Below are 24,736 nucleotides of genomic sequence, written 5' to 3'. Positions count from 1 at the left end.
AATGATTGACATAATGGTTGCTTATTAAGTGCTTACCATGTACCAGTCATTGTGCCAAGCACTGGGAAGGAAAGGAAAGGAATGAGCATTTATATAGTATCTGCTATGTACAAGGTACCATTGAGAAAAAAGGAGAGGAGAACAGAGGAGATCACTTGATCCATCCATTCCTGCTAGCAATCATTCCAAAGCTCTCCCTTTTGTGGGTAAACTCTTGGAGAAGGCTGTCAATTATCAGTGCTTCCACTTACTTTCCTCTTAACTCTCAGCAGTCTGGCTTCCAACCTCATCATTCAATTGAAACTGCTCTCTCCAAAGTCACCAGTGATTTATTAATTACCTAGACCTAATGGTCTTTTCTCAGTCTTCATTCTTTTTGGGCTCTCTGTGGCCTTCAACACTGTCAGTCACTCTCTTCTCCTTGATATACTCTTCTGTCTGGTTTGTTAGGTATTTTCGTGTTGCTGTAGCAGCAAGCACTCTGACACCTCCAGGATGGCCTGCTAGCACAGGTTCTTAGATCTGCTGTTCTAGAAGGAAAGCAGCTTTTGAGAGGTCAATCATCTCTTTAATCACATACACCAACAGAGAAAATACAAGCAAAGAAATAAAGACCAACAGACAGGGCTTCTAACTGTCTGACCATAAGCAACACAAGATCAACAGACAGATCCAACTGTGTGACCATTACATACATACATGGCTACCAGAGAGACAAAATATATATATTTTCAGAGTCAGAGGGCATCATGACTCTCATGGCCCAGTGCCTCATTAGAAATTAACAAAAGATTTGGGCCTTCCTACAAAACAAGCCTTGCCTAATCAAGTTTCCCTTAACAGGCTTCACCTAAAGTCTATTAGAAGATCATTAATTGTCATTAATATTACAGACACTGTTGTGTCCTGGTTCTCATACTACATGTCTGATCAATCCTTTGATGGATCTTCACCCAGGTTATGCTCACTAATAATAGGTATCATCAAAAGTTTTGTCCTGGGATCTCTTCTCCTTCATATATATTATTTCATTTGGGGATCTCATCAGGTCCTATGAATTCAATTATCATCTTGTGATAATGATTTCTAGATCCACTTATCCAACCCTAACCTCTCCAAGGAACATCTCAAAATTGATGTTCTATGAATATCTTACACTTAATATGTCCCCAAATGAACTCATTGGCTTCCTCAACCCCTCCCCCAACTCTTCCCTCTTCCTAGTTTAATAGCTACCCTGAGAAGGGATCCATAGACTTGAGCAGATTGCCAAAATGGCTTATGACACAAAAAACAGTCAAGAAACTGTGCTTTTGTCCAGTCCTCTCATCATGCAGATGAAGAACGTGAAGAACAAAGTAGAGAAGTGATTTGCCCAATGTCCCACAGAGAGTCAATATTAAAGATAGGATATGAACTTAGACTCACTGATTTCAGTGAACCCTTCTCAAGGTCCTTCCCCTGGACCATGTTCTAGCTCCATTGTTTAAGACCAGAATAGGAAATATATTGCAAGTACCTTTACCATCCAAGTGGTATGACTACTACACTGGGGCTTGTTTTGTACTTAAATATAAACATAGGAGGAACACTGACACCCCAAAACTATGTCCAGAGAAGTATGCCATGTTCTGCTGAATTCTATGTCTCTATCCTTTCTTCTCCTTTGCACAATAACTGAATTCCAAAGTTGGAAGGAGTCCAGTGATTCAAACAGAGCCCCAGGATCAAATAAACAATCTTCTGTTTGGCTTTGAAAGTCCTTCACAACTTGGCCTCTTCCTGCTTTTCCATCTTCTTCTGCTTTCCTGCATGTACTTCAAAATCCAGCAACACTGATCTTTATGCTGTTTCTTCCGCATAATACTCCACTGCTGACATTTACCTTTTCACAAGCTGTCCACGTACCTGGCGTGCTCTTCCTTCTGACTTCTGCCTCTCAGATGCCCTTGCTCTTTTCAAGATGTAGCTCAAATCCTACCTTCTATGAGAGACCTTTCCCACTTTCACCAGCTCTGAGAGTGCCTTACCCCTGAGAATGTCTCTTACCTCCTATTGAATACATACACACTTAGGTATATATATTATACACACACACACACACACACACACACACACACACATATATACACACATGTGTGCGCACACACACCCAATGTGCCTGGCACATAGCGAATAATTAATAGATGTATATTGTTGAATTTCAACCACCATACTTTCCAGGGGTCAATAAATTGTGGCCTATGGGCCAATCCCTTCCTACCATCTCCATCATTGGTATATGACCCTTGAACTAAGAATTTTTTATAATTTTAAATGTAATCAAATATTAAGATGTAGGAATCATTCTTAGCTCACTGACCAGTTCTAGTCCATTCCACACCTGAAAGAAAGACTCTCTAGCACCACATACTTGACAATTGGTCATCCAATATTTACTTGAAGATTTCCAGTGAGGAGAAAGCTGCTATCTCCAGATGCAGTCCATTCCATACCTTTTTTAGGAAGTTTTTTCCTGAAACCAGTTCCATAGATTGGTCCTGGTTCTACCCTCTGGAATTAAACAGAGCAAATCTAATCTCTCCTCCATGTGACAGCTCTTGAAGACAATTATTCTGTCCATTCCTCCACTCCTAGTCTTCGCTTCAGGCTAGCCATCCCTAATGATACATCCTCACATGGCATGAATTCAAGGCCCTTAACCATCCTGCCTGCCCTCCTCTAGACATTACTTAGTTTGACAATGTTGTTTCTAAATTGTGGTGTCCCAATCTGAACACAGTTCCCTAGATGCTTTCTGACCAGGGCAGAATACAAATAGATTCTTACCTCCTCACTCCTAGAAGTTATGTTTTTCTTAATGTAACCCAAGGTCACATTAATTTTTCTGCCTACTATTTCACATTGCTGACTCATATCAAGCTTGCAGTCCACTATTCCCACATCTTTTTCAGACATACTGCTTTCCCACTTGCTTCTTCATCTTGAACTTGGGAAACTGATACTTGGAATTCAAATAGAACACTTTGGTTTTCTCTCTATTAAATTTCAGCTTCTTTGATTCATCCCAATATTTTAGCCTGTCAAGATCGTTTTGCATACTGACTCTCATCCAATGTGCTAGCCGTCATCTCCAGGTATGGGTTGCTTTTTGATTTAAGAAGGATGCTGTCTACACCCTTATGAAAGCTAGTTCTGCTAGTTGGTTTTTAGTCACTATCCTGTTCCTTTGCCAAAAATGGCATTTTAATTTACTAATTTCCCCTTTTTGTTTATCCGCTTTCTCTATTCCAAACTCCTACAGATATGGCAGTTATTGTAAGAGCTTAGAACTTGACCAAAGTATGATGTTCTAATCATGAAACACAATCGACTCTGGATAGTTATCAGTTAGTGGGGAGAAAATAGAAGGTAAAAAACAGAGTAGCAGTTTGAGAAATGGCTAAAATATAGGTAGCCAGGTGGCACAGGAGTCAGTGATAGACTCAGGAAGACCTGAGTTCCACTTCTGCCTCAGAACCCTTAGTATAAAATGGGGGTGATGATAATAGCACCCACCTCATGGAACTGTTGTGAGGATCAAGTGAGATAACATGTATGAAGTGCTCTGAAAACCTAAAAGCACTTTATAATGATGATTATCATCTTCATTGTATGTGTTCTTTGGTCAAATCTGATGAATTAATACTAATTCACATTTTCAGAGTTTCCTGACTTTGATTTTGCTGGATCATAGACCCTCCAAGGTCATTTAGTCCCACCTTTGCCTCCTGTACAATATCAAGATATTAGCCTTCATGAAATGACCTCCCTGATTAGTCAATCCTATTTTTCCATAGCTCAAACTGGTAGGAAATTTCTTCCTTGCATTGAACCTGAATCCATTCTCTTTGCCACTTAATGTTCCTTACCCTGCCTTCTAGGGTCAAATAGAACAAGTTTAATTACTCTTCCACCTGGCAATTTTTCAGATATTTAAAGTCAACTATGATACCCATTCCTTCATAAGTCTTCTTTTCTTCAAAAAGAAACATCCCTAGTTCCTTCACTTGACCATTGTATGACATGTCCCTCACTATCTAGTCTCCTCACCATCTCCACTTCTAGTCCTACCATGAAGAAGCTACTTCTTGGAAAGCCTTCTGACTGAGGTCATTTTCAGCCACATTTTGTTTTTATGCAATCTCCCTGAGGACAAAAATTGTCTTTTCTTTTCTTTTTATCCCAAGCATTTAGCATAGTGCCTGGAATATACTAAGCATTTAATAAGTGCTTTCTGATTGATTGTTAGGCTCTGAAATGCTCCTCTACTCTCCCTACCCCTCCTCACCATACCTTCAGAACTCCTATAAAATAGGCAACAAGTCAGTGCTAAAGATAAGGAAGGCATTCTTACCCAGTGTGCAAAGGTAGACCTTGCACAATTAAGCCTTGTAAATGTATACCTTATATGTCAATTCATACCATAATGGTTTAAAATCTTATTTTCTACTTTGAAGGCCTAGAAGAGTAGGATCACTGCTTTGTCATCAGCCTGTTGTCTTATTTATCATTTCCACACAGTCCATTGAAGGCCAGTGACAATGCAATCTTAGCTAGACACACCCCCTAAGTAAGTTAGGATATCTTGTGTATATATAGTTGTCCCTTCCATATCATGGGGTTCAGGAGCATGGCACTTTTGTGATCTGGAAAATCTCTGTAAAATTTTTTGTGCCTCCCTATACTAAGAGAATAAGTCTTGATTTTTTTTTCTTTTCTTTTATGGGGTCTTTACACTATTTTATTTGGGTTAAGTATTTGGTCATAGGCTCTGTGTAATCTACTAGTCTTCACATGTCATCCACAGTTTCCATAAAACTCCCTCAAAATTCCTATTTAGTTTTTCATACCAACCGATATATCAAAAGCACAATGGAGAAATTCATGATGAGAAAGGGATAACTATACACACTATTTTATACTACCTATCTGCATCTCACACTTCAACAATGATTACTGATTTTTGGTAGACACTAGGCAAGTGAATAACTTTACTTATGCCCTATGCTAACATGAGAAAGGATAGCAGAGAAAAGTAAGCTAGAGAGATTTATTCCAGTGTGCTTTGAGGATGAGCTAGTCAAATGAGGTGAATCTTATGGAAATTTGAGAGGGCACTGTATTACATGAAGCGGAAGAAATTTCCTGCACAGTGAAGAAAAGCCTTTGGATCTGATAAAGAGTGGCCAAGGAATACCCACTAATTATGGTGCTCATGGCACAGCCAACCTTGTCCCCACAGAAAACACATTGCTATATGTATACATAATTCTTAACACACATCAACTCAGACCCTTGCTCTGCTACAATTCAATACAGGTATAACAGAAACATTTAATCCTTTAAAGAAAACCAGTTCTGTGTTTTTCCGCTTCTGACTTTCTGGACTTCAACACCATGCCACCCTCATCTGTAGTCTCACCATGGAATATTCCTCTAGCACACTGGTCCCCTTCTCCCTTTGCTCAGTTTCTCACATGTCTCCATTTTAGGGTGGGGTCCAGGATGGCCACCTTTCAAAAGTTGGCTATGCTTCTGACTTTCTGGAATTCAACACCATTTCCCTACTATGGGTACCATTTCCCATCTAACTTTGTGTGTTATCTTCTCACATTAAAATGTAAACTGCATGAAGGCAGGGACTTTTTTTGCTTATAAAGACATATACCAAGAACTTAACAAATACTTGTTGCCTACTTGTTTAACTATTTTCTTTGGAATGAATGAATAGTATGGGTACCATATACAGGTGAAGAAAAACAAATCAGTAAGGGATATAATAAGTATCTAGGGTGGAAATGAAGAATTTACAAAGGCCAATTTGTTTTTACTGCTGTTGTAGGTTTAGTGCATGCCTTTATAAAGTGGGTGATTTCAAAGCAATTCAATGAGCACTTAATACCAGGTATCAGGTACTGTGCCAGATGCTGGGGATTCATAACCAAAAGCAAAACCGTATGTGACCCCGGGAACTCCTATTTCCCTGGAGGAAGCATCATATAAGTATATACAAAAGTAAAATTACATCCAAAATATACAGAGAATAAATGTAAAGTAATATGGCACCAACAACTGAGGGAATCAGAAAAGGCCTCCAAGAAGAGATGGCACTTGAGCTGGGTTTTGAAGGAAGTCAGGAATATTATAAGGCAGAGATGAGGAGCAAGAATATACAAGGCATGAAGAACAACCTGTACAAAGGCATGGAGGTAAGAGGCAGATGTTTTATACAGGGTACAGTAAATAGGCCACTTTGGCTAGAATATAGAGCACATGAGGGCTGCGCAAAAAGTATGACAAAAGAAGTTGCAACCAGATGACAAAGGTCTTTAAATGATAGACAAAATAAGTTTGTATTCCATCCTAGAAGGAATCGGGGGTTGCTGAAGCTTCCTGAACAGAGGATTGACCTTGTCGAACCTATGCATTAGGAATACAAATCTGGCAGCTGTGTGCAGGATGAGTTGTCATGTTTGTATTGCTTTATAGAGGGATTCAAAGCAAATTACTAAATGGTAATTTTATGCCATGATTGCTATTCCAACTCAAGCCTTTAATGTATAATGGGATCGTGTGAGATTGAAAATATTCCAACAAATTTTATGGGTTGTGATAGAGTTGGGATGACTTGATCACATTCAGATGGCCTTAGTCTATGTGGAGAATAATAAATATATGTTGAATGGAGCAAGACTGTATGCCACAAAGGGCAAGGGCAAATGAAACAATGATGCAGTGAACTGTTTTCATTTTTACTGGGCTTGATTGCTTCCTTTGAGCTGGGAGATTTACATTCCCCCTAGACCTAAAAATGAATGACATTTCCAAAACCATCCGCCACCCAGAAGCACATTACACCTCTTGTTGATCTGCTGATGGCACTTTCACTTCCCCTGGCCTTCTGACTAAGGGCACAGTAGGCATTTTAACACCCCAGTGCACACACATTGAAAAGCCCTGGCTTCTGTTCTGGGTCACCACACTGACAAGCCTGGCCTCTCGCTTTGCTTTCTGAATCCTGCTGGTGAGACTTGTGTCAGCTGGAGACGACTGGAGGCTGACATACAGAATGAATATGTTTAAGGTGAGACTGCTAAATCAGAGTGTGGTGAGTACCATGGAGAGGTAAGACAGTAAAAGCAGTCAAAAAAAAAGAGAGAGCAGCCCCCTCACCGCACCCTCCCAAAAAAAAGCCTCAAATCATCACTGAAGTTGGAATCTGGGAAAATGAACTTGTTAGAATCATTTTCCTCCTCTTATTTTATATATTTCATGAAAGGTGATATAAACCAAGAAAACCTTCAATTTATGTTAATATCCCATATGCTTATAATCCATGACAAAGACTTCACTTGATAAAGAGTGAAGTTTTTTTTAAAAAATAGTATCTGGAAACTAAGGATTTAATCTACATTTTAGCTTTTAATAGCTGATATCCTGTCTTTGTTTTAGCAACTATGAGGACATCTATTTGAAACACCTTTATTATTTGACACTAAATTTTATCATCAAGTTTTACAGTCAGAAGGGACATCACAGGGTCATTTAGTCAACTAGGCAGTATAGTGGACAGGGCCATGGTCTTGGAATCAGGAAGACTAGGGTTGGAAGTATGCCCCCTACACTTGCTAGCTATTTGACCCTGGGTAAATCACTCAAATTCTCAGCTTGCCTTGTCTTGGTTTCCTCATCTGTCAAATGAAGATCTTACTGATTGTATCACATACATAGTCTCCAATGAGATAATGTATACTTTTTTATTCTGAACTTGAAATAAAACAAACATTTCCATAAAAAAGTAGAATAGAAAAAAAAGGAGATTACACATGAAACTGCAAATATTGTGTACAACTTGCTTTTTCTTTTAAATATATAGTAAAGTTATCGTGTAATTTTCTTTCTTCTCCTTTCCCTCTCTTGCCCCTGCTCTAGAGGTAGATATCATTAGACAAAAATATGTATATATGTATATATTATACACATGTATGTATAATATATGTAATGTAAAACCATACTTCTATATATCCGTTCTTTCTCTAGATGAAGACAGCATCTTCCTATGTAGATGCTTTGTAAGTGATTGGGTTCTTTATAATAGTCAAAATGACTTTCTCACTCAACGTTGTTCTTAAAACAATGTTGCTATCATTATATACAGTATCCTCTCGGTTCTGTTCATTTTGCTCTTCATTATTTCATGTCTTTCATGCTTTTCTTAAATAATGTAAGATAACGTATTTTTAAACACTTCTTGTATCTTCAAGTTCTACTTCAATGTCAGGTAGCGGTGGTGGTGGTGGTCGTAGTCCAACAAAAAGAATTCTTGCCCTCAAGGAACTTTCATTGTAATGGGAAAAGATAGCACACCAAAGGGAGTTACTGATGGGGGGTGGGAAGGCAGGAATATGATTGTAAATTCCAGAGAAAAATTAGGAATAGAGGCAAATAAATGCAGGTGGTCCTGGGCCCTTGTACAAAATGGAGGTTTCAAAAGGAACTTCACCAATGGGAAAAGGAGGGGACAGGCCTCACAGAGGGATATAACAGGTGAACTTACCAAGGATGATAGTCTTCCACAGGGTGAGGAGGCCCCAGGTACCGAGGGGACATCTAAGACAAACCAGCATTAGAGAGGGCATGAGAGAAAAAGTCTGAGAGTAGGGGCAGGGAATGAGTTAGGAGTTGGAAGGGAAGAGACCTTAGAAAGCTTCTGGTGTGACTCCTTCATTGTGCAAATAGAAACCTGAGATTTGGAGAGGTGAAATGCCTTTCCTAAGGTTACCCAGCCTCTATTTTGATACCTTCAATGACAAGGACCTTACTACCTTATGAGGCAGTCCATTCCATTTTTAGAGCAGGTCTAAAGTTAACCAAATTACCTTCCTAAAAATATTTAAAGCACAGAAGTATTTTTCAAAAGAATCTTTTCTAATAGTTTTCAGAAAATGGAATTTTAAAACACCCACATACTGTACTAAAGAATACCTTCCTCAGTGTTGTCATTTCTTCTGTGGGTTTCAGTGCGTGTTTCTCTAGAATGCAATAGAGAATCTCAGTATTTTAAGAGCTGGAAGGAAACTTAGCATTCCACCAAGCATTCTTTAAACGCTGTTCTGAACAAGACACTGTGCTAGGCACTGAGAATACCAAGACGGAAGGAAAAAAATACTTCCTGCCCCTGTAGATTTAGAAATAATATAGCCACTCCTGCCTCCATTTTTCAAGGATAGAAAGTGAGGCCAAGAGAAGTGAAATGACTTGCAAATGATCCCACAGGATCATAGAATTTAAAATTAGATGGATTACCATATTGACAAATTTATCTTCTTCCTTTGTTTTGTGAATTGTGTTAGTAGACTTGTGTCCCCAGGGAGACAGATGGTAGGAGACAGTGTACACACATCAAATCCAGGTCACTGGAGTCCAAATTCTGTGATCTCAACTTCACAGTAGGTAAAAATGAACTTCATGATGCATGGTTCTTTGTGCAGAACTATAACCAGGAATTCCTCTGTCTGGAGAAAAAACAGATGGAGATGGAGGAGGGAAGGTTGGTGGGGAATAAAGGAAAATCCAACCATAGGAGCAGTAACTCTGGGAGGGGGGAACCATGCAACAGGATGCTGAACGTAGTACAGGCCCAGGGAGAACTACGAGAGAAGGCTAAGAGCAGTAATTTCCTCAGGGCAGAATACTAACAGTGTTAGAGTACGATCTATAATCCTGCTCTCAACACTATTGCTGCTGCTCAGTCCTTCTAGGTCACTTATCAGAAGTAGAACTGATAGGAACACCTTCCTCTTAGCCATACCCTGTAGCATCCTGTCCTAGACTCCATGATGTTGATACGTTGAGGTAAAGGAGCTTAGTGCTCTCCAATGATAGGATCCAACTTCCTCAGTCCCATGCTAACATTCCCTTAGAAACAGGGCCATACTGAAAAGCCCACCAGCATGGGTGGCAGGAGACTTGCACCTGTGGGTCCTGCTTTCCACTTGTACATAGATACGCCATGTCCATGCTCAAACAAGGTGGCATCTTGGAGGGGTGTTTCATCTTAGGGCCAAAAAGCTAAACTTTGCAAAGAAGCAATTGGGCCATCCTATAAGAAGAGTGAGAGGACAATGCAATAAGAGTGCTAGTCTATTTCCCAACTAGGAAAATCATAGCCCCTCCCCCCAGCCATGCTTGTTGGACAATAGAAATTGTTCTACTTTAGTGATTTCCTTTTTCCCCCTGCATACCTTGCATTATTTGTATAGCAGAAGGTTATTTACTATCATTTATAAAGTATAATGGGCTTCTCCCAAATATATTAATGCTTTACATATGATCAATTTATGTAATCATTTTTTATCTCATGCCAACTTTATTTTCCTTTCAAGGGGGAATCCATTTTAAGGGGTGTGACCTGTTTGGAAAGGGGACCTCTATTTGTTCCAATGTACTAATATTTCCATTAGATTATCTCTGTTGGTGTTGTCCCCCATCTGAACTCCAGGAGAGTAAGGACTACGTTTTACTTTAACACTATCCTTTTTCAGCATAGAGACTGCTATATTGGAAATAGCAATGGATTTGGAGTGATAGGTTCAGAGTTAAAATCCCTGCTCCCTTACTTCTTATAAAACCTTGATTAAATCAATTAGTCTCAAAGGGAACTAAAGGCAGGTCTCATCTGGAAAATAAGGTGACCTCTAAGGTCCCTCCCAATTCTAAAGCTCTGTAATGCTAGTTTATTGGGCACTTAATAAGTAGTTGCTCTTCTTCAGTAAAATCTATATTTCTCAAAAATCATTGAATAGCCTTTGGACATTCTACAAAATACCCTCACCAATGAGGCATCTCAGTGAAATATCAACTGTAGTTACGGATATTTGGTAAGCAGCGTAGGTTCCTGTTTACACTCTAGAAATGTGTTTGCATATTTGCCAACTGTCAGTATATTCCTAAATTTTTTCTAAGCTTCTGCATGTTAATCATATTCAATTAAACCTTCTTTTTACTTGGGGATCAGAGCTATTCATTGTGCATCTTTCTTAACAATGTCTGGGACTAAAGATAAGCCCAATTTATAACTGAGATTTCCTCAGACTCCATTTAATGAAATCTGTAAGCAATTTATTTAATGGGAAAACAAAGTCACTTTAGCCAGGAGTCAAGTTTAGACACTTCCCAGTTCTCAGCAAACTTAGCTGGTGAAGTGATTAAGGACTGCCTAAACCTCGATTCCCAAGTGAAGAAAAAACATTGCTTTATAGCAAACAATCTAGTGAGCTTACATGACATAGAAATGAGGTGGCTTTGATGACATACCACCACTAGGTAGTGGCAAGTCAAAGGTTATACCCTTTGACCAGCAGTTATGGCCAGGTGGACCTTTGGTTGTGAACCAGTCTATCTCATCGCAGACGGAGTTAGATCCCAGAATCAAGCAGAAATGAAGTCAAAGTTGGCAAGCACTAAATTACATTTAATACGAGTCAGAGGCAAGGATGTCAAGCCAAAGAGTCAGATGGAACAAAAGTCAGGAAGCATCAAGCCTTGGCCCAAACCAGGAGTGGGAGAAAAGGATATCAGTGAGAGTCAGACTAGAAAAGACAAACTAGAATGAATTCTTGACTATTCAAAAATGAACAGAACCAGGAGAATAGTTAGAACCAAGAGTGAGCCAGGATTGAAGATGTCAGAGAAATCGTTTGAGTGTGAAGTTAGGCAGGTCAAACAGCCTTCTATATAGATGGAGCAGGAAGTGGCAGCGTCCTCTCTAGGGTCACCTAGGGTGACCCAACTCACCCTCTTAGGTTGGGGTCTCAGAGTGTTAGCAAATGCCTTGTGTTTTGAAGGTCACCCTCCTGGGTGGCTAAAGCCCTAACATTATCATTCCTGAGTCCCTGCCATTGTGCTTTGTCCTCAAAATACTTTCTTTCCCTCTTTTCCTTCTCACTCTTACTTGAAATCCATAAACAAAGAGCAAAATTTTCCATTTCACAGTTAGAGGATTAAAATGCAAATGCTTTGGGGAGAGGTAACATTTTGAATAAAGTTTAAACTGTACTGTAAATGACTGTCCTAACTCCTAGTTTCTTCATTTTTTTCCCAATTACATATAACAGCAATTTTGAACATTCATTTTTTAAATTTTGAGTTCTACCTCTACTCCTACCTCCTCCTACCTCCACCCTTCCCTAAGCATATTTAGTAATGCAAAACATATTTCCATGTTAGTCATGTTGTGAAGGAAAACACGGTCCCCAAAAAGCACATAAAATAAAGTAAAAAATAGTAGTGTGCTTCAATCCTCATGTGGGCTCCATCATCTCTTTCTCTGCAGATGGATAGCATTTATCGTAAGTCTTCTGGAACTTAGATCTTAGTATTGTTAAGAATAGCTAAGTTATTCGTGGTTGATCGATCACACAATGTTGTTATTACTGTGTTCGGTGTTCTCCTAGTTCTGTTCACTTCACTTTGCATCAGTTCATGTAAGTCTTTGCAGGATTTTTCCTGAAAGCATCCGACTCATCATTTCTTACAGCACAATAGTATTCCATCACAATTATATTCCACAAGTTGTTCAACCATTCCCCAAGTGATGGGCATCCCCTCAATTTTCAATTCTTTGCCACCACAAAAAGAGCCACTATAAATATTTTTGTACATATAAGTCCTTTCTTTATCTCTTTGGTATATAGACCTAGTGATGCTATTGTGTGTCAAAGGATATGCACAATTTTATGGTCCTTTTGGGTATACAGACTCCTAGTTTTGATCATCAAAGACGGGCACTGAGATCTTGAAAATGGGAGAAGGGACCACAAAATGGGGGAAATAATAGAAAGTGGTGAGTTGAAGGGTGTCAAAGACAAACCTTAAAATATTGCATTCAGTTGGTCCCATGTAGACACCTTACACAAAAATGATGACTTTTAGTAGTCTGAGAATCTTGTAAATATAATGGAAGAAAAAAAATCCAAGGTAAAGAATGGATCCTTTTCAATTACTGACCAAAAGAATAAATAAATAAAAGGAACCTGACCTAGCTTGATGAGGGGCACTTTGTACAGAACAAAGAAAGTCCGTGTCAGGTGAGAAATACAAATTCTGAGCGGTGTAATTTGAAAGGGGCCATTCCAAGCTGTTGCAAAGTTGAGAGCAGACTTATGAGGCTCACACACGGTGTTTGAAGCCTGGTGGTTTCCATGGTTACTTTTGCATGGGGAGGCTTATTTATAGCCCTGTACTATCTTCAGTGAATTCCTCAACAGGCAGAAAAAAATCCAACTGTGGAGGAATCCAAGTACGTTGAAAGCATTCGGAAAAAGAAAAATCCAATTAAATAGACACCGTAGAACCACCAAACACTGTGGAGAGCAGTTTTTTGACAACTGTTTTGTGAATATTGTTATCTTTTCCTTTCTGAATAAAACAAAAAGATTTTAAAGGGGTAGCACCTGCCAAAAGACAATATTTCAAAACTCCCCCTGCTGATTGGGGCCCAACAGGTGCCAACTATGATTTTTACAAGTTTGGCGCATAGAAATGGTACTGGGGCAAAAGTGTTTGGGCTCCTGAGGTCACTAAGGAAATGATGTCACTGGAACACCAAAGAGCCATATTTATATCAACTCTGGGCAAAAGAAAAACAAAAATGAATGTTTGGATGCACAGAAAATTTATACTTCTAGCGAGAATGCATTTCAAGAAAATGCGATACACAAAAATGAGAACTTACCCAGAAAGCACTGCTGTCGTTCATCCTTCATGCTCAAAGAGGCCAAAATGACATCACAATGTTGGGATCAAAGTACAGTGTGTCCGACTGTGACTGAGGAGATCAATATGAGCTCAGAAGGTTGGTCACAAATAGTCCATATGAACATTTGAGATGGAGATGTCTTTAAATATGCACATCTCCTGTTTCTTTTGAGCTACTGTGATTCTGCTTTACCCAGAGAGCAAAGCACCATCTTTAATGCAGGCATGCCATGCTGGTTGATCTTGTGCCAGCATCTCCCATGTCTAAATTTCTTCAGAGAGACCTTGAGAGTGGTCCTGTATCACTTCTTCTGACATCTGTGTGAGCATTTGCCTGGTGTGAGTTGTTTAGGTAGACATACATTTGACACTTGGACAATGTGGCCAGCCTATCAGAATTGTGTTTTCTGAAATAGTCTGAATGCTTGTCAGTTCAGTACCTTGTCTTACCATGTAATCTTCAGATTCTTCGTAAGACAATTCAAACGTGAGTGATTTAATTTCCTGGCATTAACTGGTATACTGTTCAGTTTTCACAGGCATACAATAATGAGCTCAGCACAATTGCTCCATAGATCCTCAGTTTGGTAGGCAGCCTAATACCTCTTATCTTCCACTCTCTCTTTCAGAGCCTTCCAAACACTGAACTAGCTCTGGCAATGAATGCATCAACCTTATCATCTATGTGAACATCCCTGGAAAGTATACCACCAGCATTCATATTCACAGCATTCAAAATTTGTTGTAACATTGGTTCCACATATGGATGGTGCAATACTGGCTGGGAGAGCATTTCTGTTTTCTTGATGTTAATTGTCAGGCCAAAATTAGCACAAGAAACAAAGAATCATCCATACTCTGTTGCATCTCAGTCTAAGAGGCTACCCTGAGTGCACAATCTTCTGAATACAAAAAAATCATGCACCAACTCTCCCTCCACTTTAGTCTTGGCTTGTAGCCTTTTTAAATTAAATAATTTACTGTCAGTGTAGCTCATCTTGGTGCTGTTATCACTCTTTTTGAAGGTTTCTAACAGCATCACAGAAATCATGTAAAAGCATGGGAGCATAGCCCTGCTTCTCTCCATTGGTGACTGGGAAAGCGTGAGAGCATTGTCATCTTGAAATTAATGTACAGTTCTGATGAACTTCTTCAGACAACTAAATTTTGCCATGATCTTCCACAAGCCCTCATGACTGACAGTATCAAAGGCCTTGGTCAGATTGACAGACATTCTGTACAGACCTCTGTTCTGCTCCTGGCATTTATTTCTTCTAGAGGTGTTGGACAGCAAATGCCATATCAATTGTTCCTTGGCCCTTTCTGAAGTCACACTGGCTCTCGACAGATGACCATCTTCCAAGTGAAGGATCAGCCAATTACTATGGACTCTGACAAGAATCTTGATGGCAATGAATGAGAGAGACCCCACCACAAACACTCATGATTGTCACAAGACAATGTTTCCTTTTCCTTTATAGAGATAGACAATGGAGGCAACCTTGAGTTCCTGGGGGATAACCTCTTCTTGCCATATAACCAGAAGATTTCAGTAAACTTCTACGCAAGCAGAAGAACCCCTGCCTTGTAGATCTATGTTCAGATAGAATCAGCAACAGGTGCTTTGCTACATGAGAGGAGCCTAATGGCAATTCAACACATTCAATGCAGTTGGAAGTTCAACTAGAGAGGGTTTAACTTCAACCTGAGGTATATGGTCAATGGCTTCAGCTTTGGTTGATGATAGTCTACTGGGAACAGTATCAAAGTGTTTGGTCTATCTGTCCAGGATCATGTCCTTCTCACTAATCAGTGTGGTTTTATCAGTGCTGGGTAGTTGAGATGCACCAGAAGTCTTTGACCTATAAATAGCCTCCAGGATATCATAAAAGCGCTTTAAGTTGTTATTGTGGTAGAAAACTGAATTTCATCTGCCTTCTTACTGAACCAAGAGTCCCTCATCTCTCTTAAGCTTAGCTTGCCTTCACTTTTGATGGAATTAAACACTTCCTTCTTAGAGATGAATGAATTGTCCTATTGGTAAACTCCGTGGAGAGCTTGTTTTTCATTTAAGAGCGTCTGAATTTCCCCATCACTTTCATCATACCAGTCATGATATTTTCAAGTGTCCTGGCCCAGAAGAGCAAGTGTGGTGCTGTATACGAAATCTCTGAAAGCTACCTACTCCTTTTTTGCTCCACTGTCGCTAACTGTGGTTCAGCTTTCCCTCCAGGTGATCAATAAATTTTTCACATATGGAGAAGCAATCTAATCTGTTGTGTTGAGTCTCCTGGTAGTCATCTTTCCTTGGGGGCAATACTTTTGTTGAATGAGAATGTTTAGCTTAGTTTGCATAAGTCTGTGATCAGTTCAGCACTCTGTGCCACACATTGCCTCCATTACTGTTACATCCTATCTTTTTGTTCTTCTTACAAAGGTATAGTCTATTAAATGCCAGTACTTGCTGTGGGGATGCATCCATCATGTTTTGTTGCATTTAGGTAAATAGAAGACAGTGTTGGTGATGAGAAGGTAATGAGACACACAAATCTTTAGTAGTAAGTAACTATTGCTATTGTTGTTTCCAACTCCATTCCTCCCAAGGACTTCAGGCTATGCCTGGTAGTCTGTACCCACTGCGGCATTAAAGCATTCAGAATTACAAGATTGTCCTCTTTTGGCACATTGATGATGAGAGTCTCCAAGTCTTCATAAAGTTTTTCTTTGACTTCATCAGGGTTTGACTTGGTGGGAGCATATACCATGATGATGATGGCATGGTCTTTTCCTGCAAGTGGCAATCACATTGTCATGAGATGGTCTTTCATTCCTTTTGGAAGGAATATAAGCTTTCTGATTAGATTAGTTTTAATTGCAAAATCTACACTAGTTTCATGGCACTTCTCATCACAGTGGACACTCAAGAAAAACATGTATTTAGCTGTGATTTCAGTAAGCTAGCCTTCATTTGCCAGTCTTGTTTCACTCAGGGGTGTTATTTGGATGTGATACTTGCTGAGTTGTCTCACAACAAGAGCTGTTGATCCTTCATGTCTACTGGTCTTTTCCATGAACCTCTTCACATTCTATGAACCAACAGTTAGCAAAATCATCTTTGCAAAAGTTTTTATACAATTTTTGTGTTTCATCCTTAAGGTGGGATCCTTGCGTGCTTCAGTAAACAGACCAGGGTTAGATAAAGCAAACAATTTTTAGGACACCTTTTCTAGTACCCTCCTCATACCAAGAGGTGAGTAATATGGTCCTTTTTTTAAAAGCTCCTCAGATGCATAGGGGGTTGCTAAATCCCACTGCTGCTTCAGTCCAGTGAGAAGACAACCCTCTTCTCTGGGCCACTTCTGTGCAAGTTTGTGACTACAGCTCCCACTAAATTTGTACCTGTTGATTCATCACTCACCCATCACCAAAGGACTCCAAGGTAAGTAAAATAGAAAAATTATAACATAGTAAAATAATGAAATAGTGAAATCACATGGGTGATATCTTGACTTGCACATGAATTGGATTTAAATGAGGCAAAATTGCTCAAGGTCTTCAGATTCACTATCTCTCTAAGAGTCATTAGAGTTCTGTGGCAAGACAAAAGTCAAGAGGATTGGTTATGACCCAGGATGTAGTGGATGACCTTGCCATCTTCAGTGTCTGGCAGTTCTAAGTGCTCTATAGTACCTATTTCTGCCTCCTTCATAGTTCATTGCTCTCCGTCACCCATTCCACCAGGAAATCTTCATTTGCTTGGTGTAGACATTATCCTAATTCACCAGTGGGTTTGAACCCCATTGGCTACCCTCAACCTGGTTTAGCCCATCTGATGAGACAGATTACCAGTTTGTAGCTGCCTCACATGCTACAGCTTCTTGGGGCTGCAGATGAAAGTTGGATTAGAAGTAGAGACCAAAGGTGGATGAGCAGCCCTGAAAATTAGCAAGCCCTCATCAGAAGTACTAGTCCTCCCTACATACCCCATATACTCCACCAAAAAGAGTATAAATTAGTGGAATGACTATTCACATTACAAAAGCCTCTTGAGCCTTTGTGTGGCAAGAAGAAAAGGAAACCACAGTTTCTTCATCTATAGAATCATAGGACTTGAGAATTCCCAAAGTAATGCTGCAAGGTCACAGGTGAGGCTATACTAGAATAAAGTTCTCCTGGTTCTCATTCTAGCATTCTTTCCATACTGTCAAAAGGATTTGATGGTTTAAAGCTAAGGGAAACCAAATTTTCCCCCTACTCAGACAGAAGACAAGTTCCACAGTCAAAGGGAAGGTACTATATCAACTCACAGTAGAATGGGGAAAGTTCTAGATTTGTATTTGTCTCCCTAACATTTCACACAGTGCCTAGTAGGTGGTAGGTATTTAACTCATGCTTGGTCATTTCCTTTTCTAAATGCTCATAAATCAACACTTAATTAACATGCTTTAAGACTTTGCCTAGGGGCAAAGCCAAGCTCACTTGACTATAGTTTACCGACTCTACCCTCTTCTCTTTTTTGAAAATCAGGACCACAGTCACCTTTCAGACCTGTAGCACTACCCATGTTCTTCAAGACCTTTCAAAGATCATTGACAGATGTACCTATTCATTCATCATCTCAGTTCATAGGATTTAAAGTAGGGCCTTCTGAGGAATAAACAGTTGCTTTGTTCCAAAGAATGGGAACATAGATCTGTAGTTCCCAACCAAGGTACCTTGGGGAGAATACAGTCAAGTGTCCTAATTTTACAGGTTAGAGAAGTATAGCCTATAGTGATTACATAACTTTCCCAAGATTACACTGGTAGTAAGTTGCAGACCACATCCTCTGGCTCCAAATTAAGAAGTTTTCCCACCCTAATGTGAATGGATGCAGTGACTTCCCTTGAACCATGAAACTTGCCTTGTGTCTGAGTGGGGGGAAAAATAGTCACACAGGATGACTTGTGTCTTGAGTCCAGCCTATCGGATGATGGAAGTTGAGACCCATCCCCTCCCCATAAGAGATATGTTCTTGTTGGGGGACCACAAGCATAATAATATGCACTTCAAAGGTGGGCACTACCAGCTATGTTTTAATATACTTAGGTTGAGCTATATTCTTGAACACAATAAATATTAAAATTATTTAAATCCACATGGCAACTTAGAACACAGTTGCAAGGCGTAACACTGTATAACTTGACATTTACATGTATATAATATTCAATATTAAATAATTTAAAATGATCCACAGAAAATATTACAGATTCAACAAGCATTAATAGGTAAGAGAGCACAAATATTTCTCTTGTGCGAAAAACTCATTCTTCATTTATACACTATATACTACTGAGCGTACCACTGAAAGGTACTTAAAAACACTGGAATTTATGAACAATAGCAGGTTGTGTCAAAGTGGTGAATGAAAAACAATTTGTCATGGTCTTTCACAATTCTCAGCAACGAGAAGGGACATAATCACATAGAGACTTCTGCAATTAATATCACTAGAGACTGTACTGAGGTAGTTCCTGGGATCTAGATAGTTGGATTCATGCAGTTGGATCTCTTAAAGCCCAATTCATTGGAAATCACATAATATAATTTAAGAGGAAGGTGGAGGAAGGGGAGAAGAAAGAAAAGGAGGAGGAAAAGGAAAAGAAAGAGGGAAGGAAAGATGGAGGAAAGGAGGAGGAAGAAGAGGAGAAAAAAAGAGAAGGAGAAGAAAAATAGAAGAGGAGGAGGAAGGAAGGAAAGAAGGAAGGAAAGAAGGAAGGAAGGAAGGAAGGAAGGAAGGAAGGAAGGAAGGAAGGAAGGAAGGAAGGAAGGAAGGAAGGAAGGAAGGAAGGAAGGAAGGAAAAAAGGAAGGAAGGAAGGAGGGAAGGAAAGAAAGAAGGAAGGAAGGAAAGAAGACCTAAAAACAAGTGATGGTACAGTCTTCCCGAAGGCATTACACATTCTTACAATGCCACTAAAACTTGTAGCATGTTCACTGACCTTTATTTTAGCAATAGAGAACCACAATGCAATGTATATAAAACAATTACATTGGTTGTATCATGAAGGCATCAAAGGAATGAATGCTATTATCCTGACTGTTATTAATTATTGGGGTGTTCATGGATTCCTAGAATGCTAGAGCTGGAGAAAACTTTCGGGGTCATCCCATCTTGGATTCCATGGGGGTCAAGCATGAGGGCAAAATGACAATTTTTCAACAATATAAGCTTTTTGATGGCAAGAAATAGGTTTTGCTTCTTTTGTGCTTATTACAGTGGCTGGTGCATAGTAGGAGCTTATTAAACGTTTACAGATTGATTGAATATGACAAAATCACTGAATCTCAGTGTTGAGAGGCACCTCAGAGGCCATCTTGTCCAACTTGTGCCTGACCAAAAATGCTCTCTACGATGTACGCAACAAGTGATTATTAAACCTTCATTTGAAAACCTCTAGTCAGAAGGAATATTTTGGATAGGTATAAGTGTTAGGAAATTTTTCTTAACTTGAGCCGAGCCCTGTCTCTCTACAATTTTCACCTTTTCGGGGGAGGAGCCAAGACAGCGGAGTAGAAAGATACGCATATGCTAGCTCCAAACCCACAGCCCATAAATTACCTGTAAAGAAGAACTCCCAACAAATTCTGGAGCAGCAGAAGCCACAGAACAACAGAGTGGAGGAGATTACTGTTCCAGAGAGACCTGAAAAACTGACCCGAAAGGTCCGTTGTGCACCGGACCAGAGAGGAGCCCAGCCCTGCGTTGGCTGTGCATCACCGAGGGGAGCAGATCCAAGCAGGCTTCAGGGACAGAATCTCCAGCAGCCAGGCAGGTCCCTCCACCTACAGGCACCAAAGGTCAGTGAGAGAGTTTTTTTTGGTGGCCGAGAGGGGAGTGGGGTGTCCCCATAACTCAGGCCCTCTCAGGAGGCAGCAGTGGAGGCAGCAGTAGACAGGGGCTCCCAAAGCAGGCAGGAGCTCGGATCCATTGTTGAAGGTCTCCACATAAACCCCCTCAGGGAACTGAGCCTGTGAGATGGCCCTGCCCCCCCTGAGCACCTGAACGTAATCTCACACTGAATAGCAGCCCTGCCCCCGCCCAAAGCCTTGAGGCTGGGAAGCAGCATTTGAATCTCAGACCCCAAGGGCTGGCTGGGAGGATCTGGAGGTGAGGTGGGGATGAAGAGGAAGCTCAGAAGTCAAGTCACTGGCTGGGAAAATGCCCAGAAAAGGGAAAAAAATAAGACCACAGAAGGTTACTTTCTTGGTGAACAGATATCTCCTCCCTTCCTTTCAGATGAGGAAGAACAATGCTTACCATCTGGGAAAGACATAAACGTCAAGGCTTTTATATCCCAAACAGACAAAATAAATATTCAATGGGCTCAGGCCATGGAAGAGCTCAAAAAGGATTTTGAAAATCAAGTTAGAGATGTGGAGGAAAAACTGGGAAGAGAAATGAGAGAGATGAAAGAAAAGCATGAAAAGCAGGTCAACAGCTTGCAAAAGGAGACCCAAAAAAATGCTGAAGAAAATAACACCTTGGGGGCGGAGCCAAGATGGCGTAGTAGAAAGACGCACATACACATAGCTCCGAACCCACAACCCATAGAACAACTACAAAGAAGTAACTCACGGCGAATTCTGCACCCAGAGGCCACAGAACATTGGAGCGAGGGAGATTTCTGTTCCGGAGAGACCTGCAAACCTCTCGTAAAAGGTCCTTCGTGCTGCGGACTGGGCGCCGGGACTGGGAGCTGAGTACAGCCCGGCCGCAGCACAGAGAGGAAAAGATCCGAGCGGGCTTCAGGGACGGGATCTCTAGCGGCCGCACAAGTACCTCCACCCACAGGTGACGGGAGTCTGTGAGAGAGTCCCTTTGGCGGGTCGAGGGGGGAGTGGGGTGCCCCCATGGCTCGGGCCCCCTCGGGAGACAGAAGCTGAGGGGCAGCGGCAGACCAGGGCTCCCCAAGCAGGCAGGAGCCTGGATCCATTGTTGAAGGTCTGTGCATAAACTCCCTGAGGGAACTGAGCCTGAGAGGCAGCCCTGCCCTCACCTGAGCATCTGAATTTAATCTCACACTGAATAGCAGCCCTGCCCCCATCCAAAGCCCTGAGGCTGGAAGCAGCATTTGAATCTCAGACCCCAAACACTGGCTGGGAGGATCAGGAGGTGAGGTGGGTGTGAGGAGAATATTCAGAGGTCAAGTCACTGGCTGGGAAAATGCCCAGAAAAGGGAAAAGAAATAAGACTATAGAAGGTTACTTTCTTGGTGAACAGGCATTTCCTCCCTTCCTTTCTGATGAGGAAGAACAATGCTTACCATCAGGCAAAGACACAGAAATCAAGGCTTCTGTGTCTCAGCCCACTCAATGGGCTCAGTCCATGGAAGAGCTCAAAAAGAATTTTGAAAATCAAGTTAGAGAGGTGGAGGAAAAGCTGGGAAGAGAAATGAGAGACATGAAGTCAAAGCATGAACAGCAAATCAGCTCCCTGCTAAAGGAGACCCAAAAAAATGTTGAAGAAATTAACACCTTGAAAACTAGCCTAACTCAATTGGCAAAAGAGGTTCAAAAAGCCAATGAGGAGAAGAATGCTTTCAAAAGCAGAATTAGCCAAATGGAAAAGGAGATTCAAAAGCTCACTGAAGAAAATAGTTCTTTCAAAATTAGAATGGAACAGATGGAGGCTAATGACTTTATGAGAAACCAAGAAATCACAAAACAAAACCAAAAGAATGAAAAAATGGAAGATAATGTGAAATATCTCATTGGAAAAACAACTGACCTGGAAAATAGAGCCAGGAGAGACAATTTAAAAATTATGGGCCTACCTGAAAGCCATGATCAGAAAAAGAGCCTAGACATCATCTTTCATGAAATTATCAAGGAAAACTGCCCTGAGATTCTAGAACCAGAGGGCAAAATAAATATTCAAGGAATCCACAGAACACCGCCTGAAAGAGATCCAAAAAGAGAAACTCCTAGGAACATTGTGGCCAAATTCCAGAACTCCCAGGTGAAAGAGAAAATATTGCAAGCAGCTAGAAAGAAACAATTCAAGTATTGTGGAAATACAATCAGGATAACACAAGATCTAGCAGCTTCTACATTAAGGGATCGAAGGGCATGGAATAGGATATTCCAGAAGTCAAAGGAACTAGGACTAAAACCAAGAATCACCTACCCAGCAAAACTGAGTATAATACTTCAGGGGAAAAATTGGTCTTTCAATGAAATAGAGGATTTTCTAGCATTCTTGATGAAAAGACCAGAGCTGAAAAGAAAATTTGACTTCCAAACACAAGAATGAAGAGAACCATGAAAAGGTGAACAGCAAAGAGAAGTCATAAGGGACTTACTAAAGTTGAACTGTTTACATTCCTACATGGAAAGACAATATTTGTAACTCTTGAAACATTTCAGTATCTGGGTACTGGGTGGGATTACACACACACACATGCACACACGCACACACACATAGAGACAGAGTGCACAGAGTGAATTGAAGAGGATGGGATCATATCTTAAAAAAAAATGAAATCAAGCAGTGAGAGAGAAAGATATTGGGAGGAGAAAGGGAGAATTGAATGGGGCAAATTATCTCTCATAAAAGAGGCAAGCAAAAGACTCATTAGTGGAGGGATAAAGAGGGGAGGTGAGAGAAAAACATGAAGTCTACTCTCATCACATTCCACTAAAGGAAAGAATAAAATGCCTACTCATCTTGGTATGAAAACCTATCTTACAATACAGGAAAGTGGAGGATAAGGGGATAAGCAGAGTGGGGGGGGATGATAGAAGGGAGGGCATGGGGAGGAGAGTGCAATTTGAGGTCAACACTCATGGGGAGGGATAGGATCAAAAGAGAATAGAAGTAATGGGGGACAGGATAGGATGGAGGGAAATATAGTTAGTCCTATACAACACAACTATTATGGAAGTCATTTGCAAAACTACACAGATTTGGCCTATATTGAATTGATTGCCTTCCAAAGGGAAGGGGTGGAGAGGGAGGGAGCTAAAGAAGTTGGAACTCAAAGTGTTAGGATCAACTGTAATGTTCTTACCACTAGGAAATAAGAAATACAGGTAAAGGGGTATAGAAAGCTATCTGGCCCTACAGGACAAAAGAGAAGACAGAGACAAGGGCAGAGAGGGATGATAGAAGAGAGAGCAGATTGGTCATAGGGGCAATTAGAATGCTTGGCGTTTGGGGGGGGAGGGGAGAAAAGGGGAAAAATTTGTAACCCAAAATTTTGTGAAAATGAATGTTAAAAGCTAAATAAAAAGAAAAAAGAAAAAGAAAAAAAAGAAAAGAAAAAAAAAGAAAGAAAATAACACCTTGAAAAATAGGCTAACTCAATTGGCAAAAGAGGTTCAAAAAGTCAATGAGGAGAAGAATGCTTTCAAAAGCAGAATTAGCCAAATGCAAAAGAAGGTTCAAAAGCTCTCTGAAGAAAATAGTTCTTTCAGAATTAGAATGGAACAGATGGAGGCTAATGACTTTATGAGAAACCAAGGAATCACAAAACAAAACCAAAAGAATGAAAAACAATGGAAGACAATTTTCACCTTTTCTTTCTCATCCTGCCCTCTGGGGCCAAATGGAATATGTCTTTCCCCTCTTCCTCATGATGGCCCTTCAGATATATAAAGACAGCCACCACGTTCCCCAAATATTTCCCCTCTCTAGAATAATTCTTTCAACTAATTCTCATATGTAATGATGTTGAGACCATCCTCCATTTGTTCATCTTTCGTTAGATATTTTTCAACTAATTAATGTTCCAATTAGGCACAAAAAGTAAACAGAATATTCAAGATGTGGTGTGACCGGGTCAGAATAAAGTAGGACTTCCACCTCTCTTGTTCCAACTGCTATTCCTCTATAGTTATACTATCAGTTGGGTCTGACCTATCTCACTGCTGACTCATATTGATTGTGCAGTCTCC

General features: G+C 40.3%; 1 long non-coding RNA gene across 1 annotated transcript in view; it reads right to left on the bottom strand.

The window, feature by feature from the left end:
* Positions 1 to 24,736, bottom strand: part of LOC140534129 (uncharacterized) — a 99,409-nt gene that overhangs the window by 20,710 nt on the left and 53,963 nt on the right. The window contains exons 5-6 of the long non-coding RNA XR_011977174.1: positions 9,349 to 9,557; positions 8,600 to 8,652 (exon numbers count right to left, since the gene is read on the bottom strand). This is a non-coding gene — a long non-coding RNA (uncharacterized lncRNA). The remainder of the gene's footprint in view (positions 1 to 8,599; positions 8,653 to 9,348; positions 9,558 to 24,736) is intronic.

The sequence above is a fragment of the Notamacropus eugenii genome, chromosome 1 (genome assembly GCF_028372415.1).
Source record: "Notamacropus eugenii isolate mMacEug1 chromosome 1, mMacEug1.pri_v2, whole genome shotgun sequence".
NCBI classification, from domain to species: domain Eukaryota; kingdom Metazoa; phylum Chordata; class Mammalia; order Diprotodontia; family Macropodidae; genus Notamacropus; species Notamacropus eugenii.
This window is presented reverse-complemented; position numbering and strand designations above follow the sequence as displayed.